The following is an 18,640-nucleotide window of genomic DNA, read 5'->3' on the forward strand; positions in this document are numbered from 1 at the left end:
TCGTCTCTTTAAAGGGATTGTTTTTTGAAGTGGGGTTCGTGAGGTACTTATGCTTAGTTAGTCTGTTACCTTCTGTGGATGGTTATCAGCACAGTCAACTATTTGGGGGAGTTTGTGAGAGACATCACTGTAGCAGAAGTCAGCCTTGTGGTATGCAGAGGGGGCCAGCAGAATTTTTTTCCCATCACATATATAAATGCTAACCTAATAAAATTATAAGCTTAATGTAAGTTTTTTCACTTCTTCAGTAAGTACAGACTAACTATGCATAAAGACCTCATACAACCCACTTCAAATATACTGAACTATACCTGTCATTTAACATGTATTCCCTCCTGTGGTGGCGGAAGATACGTAGAACACAGCCGTGATCACAGAATCCGTCCAGGGGAAACTGTAGAAAGCGAAACTAATCGACACAATGAAATAAAGACGGAGAGTGATTGGATACAGACGGCAGGTAATGGCCCATTCATTATTCATTATGGGGGAAAATGTTGCCTTCCTTATTGAATCACAATGTTTAACCCAGATGGTCACGTTCCCCAGATGACTGTTACAGTAAAAGTGCCATAATGAACAGCTAATAGAACAACCAATACTCATTTGCATTTATTAGGTCAAACATAACCAGACAAACAGCTGTGAACGCCAAGTGCAAGTGAGGGAGCGGGAATTTTTCTTATTTTTACGTGCATGTGTGCAACGGGGTGTGTTGTACTTGAACTGGGTGGTGGTGATTAGAGTTGGAGGTGTGGGGGTATGGTGTGGAGGTGGCAACCCTACCCTCACCTAATCCCCCCCCCCCCATAACAAAGGCCTGTTTCTCTGCTCTGCTGGACTCTGAGCCCAGCCTGGACTCTGCATCGGCCTCCAGGCCCCAAAAAAACCCTGCTGTTTACAATTTCCCTATTCCTGCTTTTAAATGTTGTTTTGCTCCCAGAGAGAAAAAGGGTGGGTTGGAGAGAAAGAGAGAGAAAGAGAGAGAGAGGCCACAAAGGTGCTGTTTTGTCAGACAGGAACAAGCAAGCTATTACACTAGGGAGGGAGGGAGGGAGGGAGAGAGGGAGGAAGGACGGAAGGAAGGAAGGATGGAAGGGATATTTGGGTGGAAGAGGAGGAGGAGAAGAAGGCCCCATCGGGGATTAGCTGGCCAGCTGCTCCCTCTGGGACCAGACATGAGAGACACTTTCATTCTGAGAGGAAGAATAACAGAAGAAGGTCAAACATTTAAAAAGGAAGGCAGGAAATAACAGAAGGACAAATACAAAAAACAGAAGAAGAAAAAGAAAAAGAAAAAGAAAAAGAAAAAGAAAAAAACTACAGTAAAGAGGTCGGGATGGCATGTAATTTAAGGTGTCAATTCTATTAACAGGCACAGTGCACCACAACACTTGTACAATACTTGTATGTGGTTTTTCAGCAAACTAATAAACCAAGAGTGTTTCTACTAATGTCCTCTATCCCCATCAAGCACCAATGACCTTGATACATGATAGAATTCAATTGCTGCATTTGGTTGTCTCATTGAATTTATTTGTCTTTTTCAATCCATGCGTATCCTCTGATGTTTGTATCAGCCACTACGGCGGTGCAGAGAGGGTGATGTGCCAAATGAGCACCAATCAGGACGCTCGGGAAGAAGGTTTACAGACACAATAGCTCATTTAATTTTTAATTTTTTTTTTGTTTTTAGAAGGATCAAGTCAACTGGTCAGTTTGTGTTAACATAAGTTTCATATACATCATTTAAGGTGTGAATGTGATACAGCTGGAATTACACTTGTTCTGTTGATAGTTGTGGTTAACCTCGTACAATGTGCTTCTCACCGATTTCTAGGGCTGGCCCGAATGCCATTTTTCAGGCTTCGAATATTCGTTGGTTTTTCCGAGCGAATATTCGAATATTCGTTCCAGAAAAACACACCATCAAAAACAACATAAAAAATAAATAAATAAAAAAAACGTTAATAATCCCTATATACTCCCTGGAAACGATTTTGACAGTATCTGCATATTTTGTTGAAGATTTACGCGCCCTGAGAGGAAGTAATGGATGCGCTATGACACTTAGTGATGTAATATCCTCCTAAATGAGCAATACTACTACTACTACTACAATATTACTAACTTTTATATCCAAATATAAAATTATTTGATGACATTATATTGCAGTACTAGCTTCTTGCAAAAAAAAATTTGAAAAATAAATAAATAAATAAATAAATAAATTATAAAAACAAAAAAAAACAAATAAAAAAAACGAAGCTCCGAATACTAATTTAAGCTCCGAATACTAATTTTCCGAACGAGTATTCGAATATTCGAATAATTCGGGCCAGCCCTACCGATTTCATGATATATCGTCCCCTAGTTTTGCCATAGCTTGTTGAACAAATTACCAAACAAACTTGCAAAAGTATACAGCTAATATTAGTTGGCTGGCTAAAAAAGCTCATGAACGGCTCAGCTGCAGCATTTAAACGTACCATCAAATGTAACTTTGGTCTGGTTGGATGTTGGTGTGGTTCTTACTCTTCAATACCACTAACAACCACGCTGTCTGCTCATGACATGTAGGCTACTGTGCAAGTTTGTTTCATTTGTCTCTCGTTCCCTTCAATAGAACACCAGCACTCGGGCAGTATTCCAGCTTCTGTCAATCAAACCTAGACACGCCCCTCTAGCCGGCTGAGACCAAAAGGAGGATTTCTGATGTTTTTTCCGTCCTTTTAATAACACAAAAAGGATGAATAAATGGGATTTCAGTTGGACTTTAATAACAAAGTTAATTGCAGGTCTGTGACCAGACACAAGCTTTTGCCTCCCGCAGCAGATGCACGACACACCCATCCACCACACAACCCCCACACCCTTACCTTGCTACATGAAAGGCCCACCACAGTCTATGTTAGAATTAAACCTTGGTATTGCACTAAACTTTGAGGTGTGGAATCGTCCAATATGGATGCAATACATAGGGATACTAGGCTGCTTTTACCCAGAATGAATATCAGTGCACCAATGTCCTGGTGAGATACCGCCTCATCTCAAACAATATGAACTATCCCTTTAAACTGTGTTTGCACAAAAAAAAACTGTTCAGTCATGCTCAATACTTCATCATGTGTATGGCACAGAAATGTGTCCCTGTGGACACAGAGACGGTGTGAGTGCGGTGGTGGTTTACAGCCCACAGAAGCTGTACATCTCTTTACAATGAGACAGGATTGATATCTCCATGGGCTCCATGAGACAGCTCGCAGCTCAAATGTACATATTGCTGCTCGTGACACGAGGCCCCAACAAGGACATTTTAAAACAGCTCACATAGCGTCTTAAAAAATTATATATATCCAAACTACAAAGCCCCTGAAAGAGAAACTTCATAAGGCCAAGAGTAAGAGAGAGAGTTTTCCTCCTCTTCCTTCTCCTCTGCCTTTCTTTCTCCATATGGCAGCCATTTGTCTGGAGGAGGTCTGTCAGACATAAATAATAGGTTATGAAAAAACAGTAGGAAGGAGGGGGACGCTTGCTTTCTTCCTGAGGGACGGGATCTCCAGAGGCCTGGTGTCCTTCACGGCGAAAACGAGCAGAAAAAGCGAAACGGAGAGGGAGAGACAAGGAGAGAGATGGAACGAGGGAGAGATTGAAGGAGAGAGAGGGAGGGTATACAGGCCGCTCGCAACTGAAGTGGTCAGCGTGGGGATTATATATCCAAACTCATTGTACATTTTTATGGTTTTCACGTTGACGTATACTGTCTTGAGCTATGACCTCAGTGACGCTGCAGCCGTCGCACTAAAACAACACAGATTTTGATGGATGGACTGGTCAGTAGGGAGGGAAAAAACGACAGGCCAGGAGGAAGAGAAAGTGAAGGGGAAAGACGGAGAGGTGGAGTGAGTTTTGCGAGAGGGATATTGAGGGCAAGGGAAAGAAAATTAAGGCCTTCTCAAGTTTGTGCACTCTGATTTTCACCTGAAACCAATTAGTTCCAAACCACGAAGACAACACCAAGACTAGTTTTTAAAAAACATCCTCTCTCTCTCTCTCTCTCTCTCTCTCTCTCTCTCTCTCTCTCTCTCCCTCCCTCCTTCCCCTTCCCTCCTGTCCATTCATGTGTCAGGCTCTGCAGCTCTCTGCTCGGTCTAGACTTGTGTGTGTGCATGCATGCAAGCGCATGTGTGTGTGTGTGTGTGTGTGTGTGTGTGTGTGTGTGCGCGCGTGCACTTAGAGGCATCGTGATTAACATTCGCCCCAATTCGCTGAGGGACACGCATTCTAAGCCCTTCCTTCCTGCTCCGAGTGGAATTCTCATTAGCTGATAACTACTTTTCAAGAGACTGCTGCATTCCTCTGCTGGATACCAGAGGCCTTGCAGGACTCCAGAACACGTGCACACGCATACACACACACACACACACACACACACACACACACACACACACACACACACACACACACACACACACACACACACACACACACACACACACACACACACACACACACACGCATCCACAAGCAAAGCCACAGATACAAACAAGAATTGGCTCACTGACAGGCAGAGACACAAATGGATACACTTGTTGAGCTTTTAAATCAGATTCTACCTATTTCTTGTTTTATTTAAAAGTTCAAGTATTCTGCACTACAAACCCTTATGTCTGTGACTTTAACAAACACAGACAGGTAGACAGGCCATGATCATTTTTGATATGTTCCTGCACTACCTGTCTTCTTCAGCTTCAGTACTTTCTCACCAGAGGTTTATGGTATAGCATTGAAACCAAATGCTCTCCAGCATCTCTCACTCACTTCCCAGGACTATGAGGCTGCCAAGCAGACTAGGTTGGGTTGGAGGGGAGGGGGGTGGGGGTTGGGGGGAGGGGGGTTCAGTGAGAGGGGAGTGGGTCTGTTTTAAAGTTGGGGGCAGACAGAGGAGAGACAGGGACACCTGGTGCTCAGTTTTCTCATCATCATCATACCTCATTTGGGGTGAGCTGCATAAGGTATCGACTGCATATAGAATAATCTGACATTTATAATGCCCTAGGGTGCCTAAAACCTGTTGTTGGGGTTAAGAAATAGGGTCATATGTGGTGACATGGAATTAAAAAATATATATAAGAAAGGATGTGGGGAACCACATCCATGCACAAAGAGGAAGTAAAGTTAGTTGGGTCTTCAGTCAGCCATGTCTGGTCAGAGTGTAAATGTGCAAAAGGTGTGCGGTGAAAGATTAGTCAACAAATGACCATCTGTCTCATATTATTCCTGCTCTGCATATATTAACTCACCTCCTCTACCTTGCCATCTGCCTTTTTGCTTATAGTAACGCGGGCCGTTTTATTTTACAACATTAAATTCTCCAACAAACCCTACGATTCTCTTTCGGCTCAAAGTGCACCACATGCTCGATATTTTATGTCAACACATGGGACCATTAATTTATAATGTGTAATGCAGAGTGGCCTGATTATTACAGAGACTGATGGGGAAAGGTCAATATACACTATACTGTATAATAATGGAGAAATATACTAATGTTTCTTTAGCCAATAACTTAACAACTTAATTGTTCTAATCAGAAAAATATCTTCACAACCACTCAGTGGGTTTTAATGAAAATTGGTACAGATGTCTATGATTCCCATACGCTGGATCCTAGAGACAATAAGTGATCCTCCAACTTTTCTAACATGATCTTTTCTGCAGTGTCTAATGTTTTTCTATGGTGAAGCGTTTTCAGCGGCGTTGCATCCTAAATACTTAAATACAGGTACTATATATTTTTTTTCCACAAAATAATATATCGTTTGGAACATGCAACCGCAAACCCGTATCTTTCTCTCTCCCAGAACCTGAAAGCAGGTAGATGAAAAGCAAAGCTATTCCATGCCTGACGTGTTCATTCTGCCCGTATCTTTGCCTGTAAGTCACAGTTCACTTGTATGATTCCTGCTGTCTACCTGTTCCACACTGATGAAGGCCAGTAGCTCTATAATGGGCCAGTGTTGCCACCCACTTAGCTCTCATTCAGTCATTTGTCTGGCTCCATCCCCTCTCCAGGAACACTTCCCCTCAGCCTGTAAAATGATCACCGGATGGCTACAAGATTTCCCTCTCTCCTTTTCTCTCTCTCTGTCTACTCTCCTTTCCTCTCCTCTTATTTTCACTTACTCGAACCCCTCCAGTCTTCCGCAGCTCACCCACCCCTTCTCTCACCCAAGACGTATAACCCTAATTCTCTCCGTCCTTCCTCTCTCCTCCATCATTCTGCCTGTCCTCCGTTGCTCTTTTCCTCCCTAAAATGGATGCTGGTCCCCTGGGAGTGGTCAGCAGAGAGCAGGGGAAGGAGGGAGGCACTACTGGTAGAGCCAACACCGGAGCTCCTGTAAAACCAAGGCTATTAATTCATGGAGGTATTACATGTTGGCAGTTAAGGATGATGAGAGCAACGCTGGAATTACTTCCCGTCTCATAATTAAAACTGATTAGCACATTCGTTGTATTCAACTGGAATGCATCTGAGTCATAATACTTTTTTCATCATACCTATACATTTAGTTTTCATAATTTTTACTTTCAGGCGAGTTATTTTTGTCTATTCTCTGTTTATGTTTAGTATTTAGATTTGATTATTCATTGTTAAAATGCACATTTTAACTGACATTTACAGACCATTTATAAATGATAAACGCCTAAATTGTGCAGGTTTTGCTCGCATCAGGTAAATCTTTAATGGAAGTGGGTTTGTGTTTTTTCAGGCAGCGGTTTATGGAAAGAAGTCCACCCTCCATAATTGATGTTCTAAAAACTCACTATAAAAGTTTGTTTCCAGTACTCAGTTTCAGATTAGAACTAGAATTAGAACTATTGGATAAGAACAATCTCTGGGGTGATTATAACATATAAAAATCAAAACTTTCAGATAAATTGCCTTTGAATTTACTCTCTGTCAATGATGGTATCTTTAAACTATGACAACAAAAGAATATTTCTGTATGTCAATGAAAAAAAGAATTATGAGTTGGCTATATTCAGCTATGCGTTCTCACATTCATTTCTCAATTCCTTAAGTTTTCCATTTCCATCAAACATAAATCATTTGTCACTCAGAGATGAAGTTACAAGGAAATGTTTAGCCAAACTCAAGGCACCAAACCCAACCAGCTCTGCCCCAGTGCTGAGCCCGGTTCCCCCCACTGCTGTTGCGTGATCAGACAGGCTCAGGGGCCCCCGTCGCACTGGCTGACTCCACTCCTTTTCAATGGGGTCTTCCGCTGTCACAGTCACAGCCATGGCCCTGAATTTCACACACACACACACACACACACACACACACACACACACACACACACACACACACACACACACACACACACACACACACACACACACACACACACACACACACACACACACACACACACACACACACACACACACACACACACACACACACACACACACACACACACTCACACACAGTCCCTACCCATCCACTCACACATGCACACACACTCACAGTCATCAGGCACATGGGGATAGCCCCGACCGGAGGCACGCTTCTAGACTTGTGGATGAGGCAGAAAAGCCATTATGGATTGTTATGGTTGGCTGATCGCTCCCTTTCAGCTGCTGAGCTGCACACAAAAGCGGCAGGCAGAAGCTAAAATAATGGATCTCTTTTCCACACACCCCCTCCGGAGCGTATCTGACTTTATGTGAACACACAAATGCATGCTGGGAGGTGAAGGGGATTGTGTGTGTGTGTGTGTGTGTGTGTGTGTGTGTGTGTGTTTGTGAGAGTGTGAGGCTATGTTTATGTCTGTTAAATTTATTTTTGAATAGTTTATTTACACGTGCCGTTTTTGTACTGTATTTCCTGAATGGGCTCAGAAATACTAGGTCTTCATTCACAAAAACGTCCATGGGAGTCTGCGTGCTGAAGGTATTAGTATGATCGTCAGGTGTTGCCAGGGAAACACGGCTATATTTAGTAACACTCACACACACACACATAATGCATGAATGAATGTCGAGACAAAGTCCCGCACACACACACACACACAGAATAACCACATCCTTTTCTGAATGAGGTGCTGTACCGCTCGCTTGAGTTAAAATGTCAAATACATTTGATGAGATAAAAACAATAAGGAATTTGTGTCAAAGGAAATGATTGTTGGATTAATGCAAAATGGTTCAAATATTTTTCCATTTGCCCTTTTACAAGCAGCTGCTATTATGGAAGATGTTACCCTCGATTGCTACCTAAGGACAATAACAGCGCCACGTTAGCTCTTGTGTCATCAGGCGTCAGTGACATTGAGGGGACTTACATCCATCCATCCATTAATCTATAAATAGACCTGGAGCCATTTATAGAGCAACACCATTGTGACGTCTCGGTGCTGCGTTTTACTAAGTGGATGACATGTCTCAGTCAATATGAGGACAGAACAATAGGATATATACATCAGTGATGGCCTCACCTCATTGTTTCTAAATGTAATAATGGTCTTACTGGTCTATATTTATGTTAAGGGTACATTCACTTGTTACAGTAATTTAAAAACTGAATCAAAATAGTTATGGATATTTTAGAATACATAGGACTTTGACTACATGTTGCGTTTGTTACCTTAAAGCTATATCTTTAGCTGCAGCTCTTACCCATATCTCTGAAAGGCCACATGGCTGTCTATGCTGGTGGCTGCAGAATCCAATCCTTTGCCCTTTTAGAAGCACTAATAGGACCTTTTAATAGGACTTCCTTTGTATGCCATAGGTCACACTGATCCCTTGTCAAAGAGGAGTCAATCTTTCATTTCATGTTCTTACTCGGGGGCCATCGCTGGAGAAAAAGTCTGTCTGTGGCCGATGTCAAAGCCAAACAAAGGCGACGCATGTAAAAGAAAGATTTCATTATCACACGTCTTGACTCTATAGCACCCCCCCCCCCATCCTCTTTTTGTAGAACAGCGCCAGTTGAATCACATTCGCTCCCCTTTTTTCTGTCTAATTTATATAACTAGTCCAATGTGGATTTATCCCTTGTACAGTATGTAAAGAGTATTGCACTTAAACAAATATATAATTTAACTGGCAGGTTTCAGTGTTTAGTTGATAGACACAGCCATTTATTATCTGTGGGCTATTGGACTTCAGTGGTCTTAATGTGTTGGCCAGGCTCTTTAGCTCTCTTTCCCATAACCCAGTTTGATAAGAGAGGTGAACCGACTCAGTGCTCGGACTGTTATTTCCTCTGATTGTGTCTGATCCAAACATAAATACACTCAACACACAATTGAGTGCAGGCCATTCATTTTTTTTCCAGTGAACCTGCGTTTTTGTGTCTATTTCCATCCAAGTGACGTAAATCAAAGATATGTTTCTAATGTGTTGTCAGCTGAGGGTTAAATATAGATATTTTTGAAAGTTGTATCACCAACCATTTTTCTTCAGCTCTTGCAAAGGATCTCGTGGAGGTTCACAGCAATGAAGAAATGTTTAAAGATGGTTCCTGTCATCTAAGAAAAAAAAGTAATTTCTCAGCTTTGAGACACACACAAATAGATATTCTCATGTTCAAGGCAAATGGAAGTGAGTACATCCGTCTTTTCATGAATTACCAAAAAGTCAAGAGTATGAGAGTCAAGGCAGTCCTTGGTGGGACATTTTAATGCAGTGTTCATTGATGTCAAGCAATGCAACGACCTGTCAAACCATGTGAGGCATTTGATACTGTACAAACTGTATTATGTACAGACTGTACTGTCTAAAGGAATAGTCTTATAATACAGTATATATTAAACCAATGTCACTCAGTCAGTAGCTGTATTCAGTATTAACAGTTGGAGCATGGGTGATGAACCAAGTTAGTTAAGAACAATATAACCAAATAAATGCTAGTGTCTATGAAAATGATGACATTGCACCATATTATTTCAACATTTTGTCTTGTTACGTATTCATATTGATTTCCACTGGAAAACATTTAAGAAGTGCAGCATCCAAAGAAGTCCTCTTTTTTGAGGTATTTTGACATATTTTTTTTTTGTTTCTTTTTGTTTTAACCAGCAAATTGAAAACACAACTCGCAGTTCAGTTATGATTCATTTGGTTCCAGATGCTTTGTTGCTTTATTTGTTTTAATAGGAAGGAACACCGTAGAACACCATAGAATTCCAGTGTAGAAAGAGATTCAAAAAAATCTAGAAAATGTGTGTTTTAAATGTGTCTAAATATGTCTATAATAAAAAATTCAATATATATTTATTAACTTAATATAGGCATTACATACATTTAGCAAAAGTAGAGCAGGCCTGAAATGATACCAAAGCACGGAAAATAGCTGTGCGTGATCTACAAGCAAGACTCATGTACAGTTGACCCCACTGCAGCACTTACAGGACAAGTACAAGTGAAGAGAAAAAAACAAAAAACAATATACCACAGGTTGCCAGGTAACTTTATGCTAAATGCTTTGTCTTGGATTAGGCTATGGTGTATACATTTCATGGAATTTCGTTATGCTTTGTCTATGAGTGGAAATATAAAGAACGAGTGGTTTGATCCAATTGTAACAACAATTTCTGCAGATTATCGGAAACATACTCAAGATAATGTATCCCATGCATTTGAGTTCATTTCCTAACCCTAAAGGTAAGCAGTGTCAGTCCTGATAACGAGTGATTCTTGGTCATGTGTGAGTAATAAAACCCAGCACACTGTTTATTTCCTCGACCTGACCTCTTTTTAGAGCATGCATAACTAGGATTATTACACCAACCGCAGTGATTGTTTTCAGAGCTCTCTGTTTTCAACGCATGCTATATATAAAGCATGTCTTGGGGCACTTGTGTGAAGTACGGTAACAGTAAAAGTCAATTCATCACATTTTGCTGTGACGTTCAAAATCACTTTCGGCACAATTAACACCTGATCCCTTTTCACCCTCCTCTACCTCTTGGACTCTCTAGTCTCTTGTCTCTCTCTCTCTCTCTCAGTCTGTCCCCCCTCCGGTCTTCCCATGGGCCCGGAGGAGATGATAAGGTGATGTCATACCTCCGCTTCCTGGGGATGTGAGTAACTGTACACTGTGTGCCTTGGGCCGTTTGTGTGAGAAGCAAGTATTGTTTCTGAATGAGAGACACACACATTGAGAGAAGAGGAGGCTTTTTTAATGATTGCTAAAAGTCTTCTTTCCTTTATCTGTTTGTCACACTCACTACACATTAAACACACAGTAGTACTGATATGTTCACAAATTGCTTATTCAATAATCGTGTGTATGTCAATGTGTAACCCAGACTCCTAGAAACAGTGTTACTATACAACTAATTTGCTGTAGAAAATATCTTATTCTACATTCAACAGAAAAAGAACATTACTATATGGTTGTGTTAATGGTTCACTCGTAGCGATGAACCCATAGATGCTTTTTGCCTGAATCTGCAGTTCCCCTCAGTTCTATGAAGCATTTCACTGTCTTTCAGCTTTTTTTTTCAACTGTCACAAATGTCACTTTTTAAATCAATATCTAGGCAGCTGTGCATCATTAACACAAACTTCAAATGAAATACAGCTCAGTCCTGTGCACTCGTTGTTGTCGGACAACAGACCAACCCTCCCACTGTTATGTTACATTAACAGACGGTCTATTTTGAGCGAGAAACCCTTGGCGTTCATTTTTAGTAAAATTATACAGACAAAATCTCTGGGAGGGGAGCGGAACAGAGGAGTCTGAAAATAACTAGAGGAATGGAAAAAATACACATCCCCCCCCAACCCCCCCATCTCCTGTTGTCCCTTTAAAGACCTGCCTGTGCCCTGAGCCCCGGGGCAGGTATACAGTATATACACCGGGCGGCAACGTGAAGCAGTAAAACAATGTTGAGGAGGGTGTGCTTGAAGCAGTCGCCCTATAAATCAAACATAACACCATGCTGGCGCTGCAGCCCATCTGGGACCAGGAGCAGCACTTACTTTGAACCACCATCACGTGGAGCTGCTTTTCACCTCCAAACCAAAGCGGAGTCACGTTCGGCTCCGATGGTGCGCTTAAAAGGATCACACCGTGTCGTTTGAAGCGTCCACCAATCTGCTGCTCTCTGACACGCTCAGCAGAGTTTTAAGGAAATGTTTTGCTGCCATTCATTATCACTTCCACTGATATAGTAACTCAAATTAAAATGACCAAAAACTGATCATTAAAAGAGTCTCACTATAAACAAATATTATTTTGTCAATTTGTTTCCTATTTCTCTAATGTCATTGTCCAGTTTGTTTTCATTGTGACTACTTATACTTACAGTATGCAATATCATTTTCTCATTGAATCGGTAAACTAAATCAAGGTGTTTGAGTTGGGTAATGTTCAACACAAATATATGGATATACACAAAACACATCTACCCTTTAGATAGGACTAATTGTAAATCACCTACTCACTTTTGGTGATTAGTATGAATGAGATTCTTTAAATGGACGTATCTGTAAAGTTGCAAAATGTACGTATTACATATTGCATTTGCTAGCATGATTAGTTGCTTAAACGTGACTATCTTTGTTAAGGTCAACTCAAAGCATTTGGTTACAGTATTTGTTTCATTATTTTGTATCTGTTTTTCAATATTGATCCTGTGCTACTACAGGACATGAACCCTGTTCTCTTGAGTAAAACAACTATGGGCTTTATACGCCCACCATCCAGTTAGACCTCCGCCCTATGCGCTTTCCGCGGTGCACACTTCCCAGACTGGTAAAAACACAGTCGTCAGGGAACATAATCCATGCAGCAATTACGTTTCCTCAAAATGTACCAGGCTAACCCTGTTTAAGTACTTTTCTTTGTTTTGACAAACAATGTGGACACTGAGCTGGAGGTCAATTTGGAAAAAGCTGATGTAGAAAGACAACTTTAGACTCGTAAAACCACACTTTAAAGTTCCTTATTAGCAAGGACGAGGCCCTATAGCTAGCTTTATTAAGCTATTCATCAGTAGGGTTACTTTCCTTTTGTCACACAACTCCCCCCCCCCCTGTCTGTCGTCATTTCCTTCGCTATTTGCTCACCTTTCCATTAGCTTGACAGCATTTCGTGCCGTTCCCCCTCCACCTCCTCACCTACTGAGGTCAGCAGACAATGGGCCACTTCAAAAGGCCGCTTTGCTTTAGACATTCTTGCTGAAGTAGGAGAGAACAATTATAGCTACTCCTTTGGTCAGGGCGTGCGCGCAAGCACACATACACACACACACGGACACACACACACATACTCGCGCACGCACGCACGCACACACACACACACACACACACACACACACACACACACACACACACACACACACACAGAAGAGGATGTTGCCTAAAAACAGAAAGGAAAGGAAGCCGGGAACAAAATAAAACGGGGGATTGAGTAAGCCAGAAAAGAAAGAAAGAGGAAGCCACAGTATCCTGCAATGACATGGCCACTGCCACCACCAACCAGTATGAGATATCTGGGATGTGTGGAATGTGAAGCATTTGCCATGAATAGGCCTCAATGTTTATGTAGTGATCTATTTTACCCTTTGTTTTTTTTCTCTCTCTCTCTCTCTCTTTTATTTTTATGTTCTGAATGACAGGAAGGGGAAAGGGAAGAGGAAGAGATAAGAGGTTAAACTTGGACGTTTCTTTCCCAGAAAGGAGACTGGGCAGCGACACAGAGAGAGGAGTGGGTGTAATGGCTTTGCTTACGCATACGATGCCAGAATAAGACTTATTCCATGACGACTTCCAGGCCAATGAAAAGAGGATACCGTAATGCCTTTTGCATCATGTCTTTGACCCAAAGTGCTCCTTGGATTTTTTTCTTTTGTTTCTTACCACTTGTTTTCCCATTGATTTATTCAAAGAAGTATGGGACTAGAAGACTGGATGAAAAGAATACATAATGAAAATGAAGAGAGATTTATTGTGATTGCTTTCAACGAGCAAATTGCATTTCCAACTGCAATCGGGCCATTCAAAAAATATACACAAATACTGTAGCAAATTTGACAAGAATGAATGCCGACAAATACTTTTTTTTACACTTCTTTGCCTGGACATTCAGGAGCCTTCCTTTGAGTGGAAGTTTACAGTTTCTATTAAAATGTCCTAATGGGACACGAGTGAATAATACTTTTGAACAATGCAACACAATTGAACAGTAGGCACCTTCCTGCATTACGGACGTCATCAGGAAGTTTCAAACGTCACATACGGACGCACCGAGAGACGTAGAGGATGATGAAAGGTGTTTTTGGCTGAAGGAAACACAGTGCAGTTTCCCATCGGATGCTGAGTAATGTGGGACACTCAGATGTCACAGCCTCCACAAAGGGGCTTAGAAACTAATATCCTGACTTAAGTCATCTGGTGGGCTTTTACACAGTGGTGGTAAGTACATTGACTCTAAGTATTGTACTTAAAAGTGCTCCAAGGAACTTTCAGTTTGTATTAATTCTTGCACCCCCTTGGGACAAACGCAGTAGTGTGGCATGCTGTAGTCCCTGTTTGAGCATTCCCATGACAAAGGCATTGAGCAAAGCGATATAGAAAAAGCTTTCTTTGCTTTTTTCTTGATGGTCCCGTTCGCTGTTACATGACTGTTTCAGAAATATTTGAAAGTTTAAAAGTAAAGAACACCTTTAAGTACATTCTTAAAGTACTTTGGTATGTCAGTGTTACTGTATACTGTTTTAAACTTGTACTCTATGACAATTCCTTGGATATATTTAATAACTTTACTCAGCAGCTTCTTGATATTTTTGGAACATTTTATATATTTTGACAGTAAATATTTTGCACCAGATTTTTAATACAGGACTCACTTGAGAGTAGAGTATGTCCATACTGTGGTATTCTGCCAAAGTAAAAATCTGAGCACCACTTTCTGTACATGTGTGAATGAGTATGTGTTAAAATAATCGCTGGTGTCAGGCTGCTGCTTAAGTGTCAGCATTGTAAATTCCCAGGATGTTAAAAGGATGAAAGCAGCAGAAATAGGTATGAGTTCACTAACTAACCATTCCATTCAGGATATTTTTGAACATCAAAGGCGTCATCGCTGCAGTTGGTCTGTGTGTGAGAGTGTAGTTGTGCATGTGATACATCACAGCTGAGAGGACAGGCCAGTTTCCGGTCGCGACGCGGTGTGTGTGTGTGTTTGTGCCCACTCAACTAAAACAATGGACGACAGTTCTCCCATATTTGCGGAAGCACAAGCTGTGACTCAGAGAGTCACACTCAAAACTTGTGAGAATACTGTGTGTGTGTGTGTGTGTGTGTGTGGGAACGAGTGGTATTGAGTGCAGGTGTGACAGGGGATACAGTCACTCCATCCATTATCTTCCATCTCTCACAGTTTTTAAAGATATTTTTAGGATCCTTCCGAGCTACTTGAAGAGCAGTCTGACCATCTGGGGACCCTTGGGTTGCATTTACTTTTTATGTCCAATACATACGATATGGAAGTAAGACGAGTCTGCTCAACAATAATTTCCTAGTGCTCTTGCACTTCATATGAGTTTCAGTTCATGTCAGCAACGGAATGTTGAGAATGAACAAGATGGTGTTCATATATAATGTATAAAAATTGCAATCATATATCAACATACAATGGCATGGTAGATAGAAGCTTAGTGTGATTGTTGATTCACATATATATGGTGAATGATATACTGGTCACCTTATTTTAACATCTTCCGTATTGAAGCACTTTCCATTAAAACAAGTTATCATGTGTAACTTGGATATGTTACAAGTTTCATTCACAGAAAAAGTCTGTTTGAGAATAAAAAACCTGGCAGGTGAACTTTGACTTTACAGATATTGTCACGATCAAAATTCAGAGTGTGACCTGCTGGGTACGAAGTATACCGTAGATACTGTAGTTTAAATGGGTAACTAATTCCTTCAAATGGAATAAAAAGTACTTACAGACATCACAATACACTCAAGGTCTATCCTATCCTATCCCATATCCTGACACATCAAGTTTGAAGGAAAAGTAGACAGTTGCCAACGGTTAGATGAGAAGACGGATACCACCGTCGTGTAACACCCCGTTAGCATTGCTAAGCTTAAAGACCAAGGTTATATGAAAACCACCTCTTAAGCTAACAAATGCAGATGTTATATCTTTTTCACTCAAATGTCGGGCTATTCTTTCAGGGAGTTTAACCGGACACTTTTTTTTATCTGTAGTTCTGCTTAATCATAGTATAATCAAAACACTCAGGGCTAAAATGACTGGAAAAAGGTGATCCTTAACCAAACCACGGGAATACCAAGCACTAAAGTCACAAGCACACCGCTGCCTGTCAGTAAGTGGATAAAACATCTAATGTGGCAGCTTTGATGGACTCAACCCTTAAGCACATCGGAGACTTAAAGCTGCACTGAACAAGCGTTCAGTCGCTTTTGGCTCATTGTTTTGTTTTGCTTCGTTTCGCCAACAACAGAGCAGCAGCTCTCAGCTTACATACATGCAAGATGGTCATACACCACCGTAAAATAGAAGGGAGACAATCTAAATGAGGGCCATGTGAAGAGGGTGAAACATGGAGCACATCAAAGGGAAAAGCAGAGATCTCTCAGGAGTCTTTTTCTTCTTCTTCTTCTTCTTCTTCTTTTTACAGCAGTCTTTTTCTATCCAGTTTCCTTCTGTAATCTGCGATTAACATCCTAAAGGGTCCATTGGTTGACAAATGCCATTGGCTCCCACTCTGAGGGGAAAGCTGCATGTTTGGAGCCCCCGCAGAATGTGTCTATCAAGCACAAATCATCTATTAGGAAAACAGTGGCCGTAGGACCAACCACAAGCATCCGGGCAATTCTCTGGGATGTCAAAATGCTCTCTCTCTCCCTCTCTCTCTGTTCCCCCACTCATTTTCTTCCCCTCTCCCTCTCGTCTCAGAGAGCACAGTAGCAGATGGGGAGACCAGTGTCAGCATTTCCAGTTGGATCAGCTGACGGATATGCATCCCCTGTTTCCGCTCCTGTGTGTGTGTGTGTGTGTGTGTGTGTGTGTGTGTGTGTGTGTGTGTGTGTGTGTGTGTGTGTGTGAGAGAGAGAGGGAGAGAGTGAGTGAGTGGTTGCTTGTGTGGAGGAGAAAAGTGAAGGGAATAGCATACACACAGTAACGTTGACAAAGCATCTCTGTTTTCATGATGAGGCCACCAGAACAGGATGAGAGCGAAGGAGGAGCGCAAACGTAGGGCAGAGTAAACCAACCAGTGTTGGGTTCAATGACTTTTTTCCAAAGACGTGGGTCATTATTTGGTGAGATTTTGCCCAGTGGATTTTGAATTGAAGAAGATTTAAACGCCTTGGTATGCTATAAAGGAGCATTGCACTGTACTGTATACCTCAATGCCTTGTTTGTTAGGATAGAAAATGGAGACTTAATCTAAAATATTTTGCTTGGCGCTCCCCAACAAGGGTCTATGTCTGGACCTCAAATCAGGGAAATCTGAAAAGAATTATCAATAAATAGAGAAAAATAAATAAAATATGTTAGAAAAAAAAGAGTTGAAATAGGAAAGATTAAATTAAACAAATATATACTGGAAGTTAGTACACATAAAAGACAAAAAGTTACACTGGCAGATAAAAACAGAGAGAGTGAGAGAGGAGAACTTATGGGAGAAAATTACGAGGAGAAAGCAATAAGACAGAGGGAGGTAAAAAAAAAAAAAAGCCTGGAAATTGAGAGACAGGCAGGAAGGGACAGTAAAAAAGCAGAAATTGAGGAAAGACAGAGGAGTAACAGATGAGAGAATGAGTCCCTGACCATTTCCAGGGTATGTATGCGTTGACCTGCGTGTGTGTGTGTGTGTGTGTGTGTGTGTGTGTGTGTGTGTGTGTGTGTGTGTGTGTATGTGTTTGCTAGAGGGGTTTGTGTTGCAGGGATCTTGGCTGCTGTCAAGCTAGGGGACTCCCAGAGGAAGCTAGTCCTTGTTCAGTTTACAGTGAATGATTCCCTTCCTGCCCTGCACAGCCCTGCAGGCCAATGGCCTACCAGGTTTGTGTGTGTGTGTGTGTGTGTGTGTGTGTGTGTGTGTGTGTGTGTGTGTGTGTGTGTGTGTGTGTGTGTGTGCGTGCGTGCGTGCGTGTGTGTGTGTGTGTGTGTGTGCGTGCGTGCTGTCCTGCTTCAGAGGATTGCCTGGTGGAAAGAAAGAGCGAGACTGTCCGGTACATGAGAGGTCGCAGGTTGTGTAATAGTCAATGTTTGTCCGCCAACAGCAATGTGTCCAGTCAGTGTCCTCAAGTAAGACGGATCGACTTCTTATTTCTTGTTTTTGAAGACCTATTGTTTTTGGGAAAAGAAACAGAATACTTTTTTTGTGGCAAAAATAAAATGTTTGCATTATTATTCTATCATTTATTGCTTTTCAAACATAAATTTTGCCATTCTTCTTTATCTTTCACCGAGTTAAATTGTTGGTTTATTCCATTTTGAGGAGAGATATGTTACCAATTATAAAGTCGACTGTTGGGAAAAGTATACAGTCCGTTAAGAGGAAAGCAGGATCCTAAGATGGACAGTTCAGCTCTGATCTGACATTAACGAAGGGCCATGAAAAAGTCATTTCACAAT

This window comes from Ammodytes marinus, assembly GCF_949987685.1.
Source record: "Ammodytes marinus genome assembly, chromosome: 14".
Taxonomy (NCBI): Eukaryota; Metazoa; Chordata; class Actinopteri; order Uranoscopiformes; family Ammodytidae; genus Ammodytes; species Ammodytes marinus.